Here is a 2,428-nt window from a genome sequence, read left to right as displayed (position 1 = left end):
GTGCCAGCTCCTTCCAGGGGCAGCTTGCGGCAGTCAGGTAACTGCGATGCCACGCCTCTGGCCTCCGTAAGTGCGTGTGTCAGGGGATCCGGCGCCATAGCTCCATCTCCAGCTCCCTCCGCATTGACCGCCTGGTTGTCCGGGGGCGGCGCTAGTGGATCCGGAGCCCCCCGCCGGGTTTCTCCTCAGGCCTCTACATCCACCATGTTGCCCCTTGGCCCCACCCACCAGGCCCCGCAGGCCGCACAGCACACCAGCACCACTCTCCCCCCTTGCAGCAGCCCCTCCCCCGCCTCCTCTGTTTTAGGAGCAAGGGGGCTCAGTTCCCCCCTGCTTTTTAGTAACAGGGGTTCACCTTCCCCTGCGTATTCTAAGGTTCACAGTACCTCCATGCCAGTGGCATATTCTGCCCCTCCCTCTCCAGCCATTCAACACGTAGGCACTTTACACCCAGGCAGCCCACATGGCCAGGGACTCCAGTACTGCCCCCTTTACTACAGACCGGATGGTCTCCTTATTTGCTGGCACTAGTCCCACGATGTTCCAACAGGCTCTCCTGCAGTATGTTGTAAACCCCAGTTCTCCCACATGCTATCCCTGGCACTGGGGGCTGCAGGATTTTTTCAGCCTCACCAGCAGTTCCCCCACACCCCCCGCAGGTTTCCCTGAGATGGTTCCACCACTGCCACCTGGCCCAGTACCCCCCCTATCCTCCCTCCACCACCGCCCACTGTACAGACTCCACAACCCATCCCCTCCCGCACTCCTTCTAGCCCGCATCCGGTGGTCAACCCACCTCTGCCTCCTTCTCACTCTGTTGTTTTGAGCCCTCAGGTTCCTGTTCTGGTGATTTCCGTGTCTCCGCAAGTCATTTCGGTACCAGTCAGCACGGAGGCATCGTCAAGTCAAGCCATGGTGGGCGCATCGCGCAGCGAGGGACAGGACTTATCCGGGCAAACTGCTGTGGCTGGACCGTCTTCTGCTGGACCTGGTGAGCATGCTGTTCTCCCATGGCGCAGCACCCCTTCCACGACTTCTGAATCTTCCAACAGTTCTTCTAGATCAGCAGGCAGGCCGCATAAATTTATGAAATACTTGGCACAGAAGATAAAAGGGAAAAAGGGTAGCCCAAAGAGAGCTAAGGTGGTGTCCGCTTCTAAGGTGCCAGACGCGGCTGGGGAAATGGTTCATTGCGCAAATACTGCTATTCTTAGGGGGCTGCGGTCAAAAGTACGGGAAAGAATTAAAAGAGGCAAATTTGTAGACATGTTCGCCATTACTGCAGACGATAAAAAGGCGCTGGATCAGGCAAAGTCAGCAGGGGCAGGGGCCGCGGAGGCTAGACGGTCATATACAAATTGGTTGACCGGCATGTACATTTTCGCGGCATGTTATTTAGAAACCAGGCCGGGCGAATACATGAATGTATTGAAGTACATATAGTTATTCCATGGCATGAGTAACTCAGCTAAAGGGAACGCGTGGCGTCATTATGACAAAAGCTTTAAAAAGAAACAGGAGGGTCAGGATGTATTCCAGTTTGGCTTCAAAGATGTTGAAGTCTGGCTGGAAGTCACCCAACAAACTAAAGCGCTCACGGAAGTCAGCACGGCCAGGAAACATCCTTTTCCTGTGTGTTCCACCTCAGCAGGGGTCGGTCTCGAAAAATGCTACGCTTTCAATAATGCCCAATGCAGCAGAGGTGCAGGTTGTAGATAAAGGCACATCTGCATGTTGTGTGGTAGCGGTCACCCGGCCAAGGATTGTTACCGCATTGGCAGTGCCAGTGCAGGCAGGGGGGAGCAACGCGGGGAACCATGTGGTGGTCCTAAGTAAGGCGATATCACCTATCAATTTAGTCGAGCTGGAGAGGTTGTTAGGCCGCTATCCTCTCAGGGTGCAGGCGGCTCTTTTGATCGACGGGTTCAGGAATGGTTTTCACCTACCTTTAACTCGCGAGGTCTATGTGGTTTCCAAGAGAAACTTGCGGTCCGTGAGGGAGCATCCGGACATGGCCTCGCGTAAAAAAGTAACTCCTGAGATACTCTGATGAAGGACTTAAGGTTCGAAACACGTTAAGCGTGGGCTCTGAGGACTACATCTGTCATTAGGTGGTGAAGCACCCGATGTACCAGGCTATCCCTGTGGCTGATGACAGCATCCGGAGCTTGTTGATTGCCTTCCCCATACTATCGTGGATAAACAAGGATAAAGCTTGTACAAGTGTTGCTGCTGTGCCACTTTCTGGATATATTTTAAAGGCTTGATTTTATTCTACACTTTGTAAGTGCAACTTATTATTAAATTTACTTGTGTCAAAATCTGATTTACACTATGTTTGTATTTTTCTGGTATCCTCCCATATCTATGTTGCTTTGATTAGCACATGTAAAAGGGAAGATACTACATTTCATTGTAGATTCTATGA

The sequence above is a fragment of the Taudactylus pleione genome, unplaced genomic scaffold (assembly GCF_031769625.1).
Source record: "Taudactylus pleione unplaced genomic scaffold, aTauple2 ptg000457l, whole genome shotgun sequence".
NCBI classification, from domain to species: Eukaryota; Metazoa; Chordata; class Amphibia; order Anura; family Myobatrachidae; genus Taudactylus; species Taudactylus pleione.
This window is presented reverse-complemented; position numbering follows the sequence as displayed.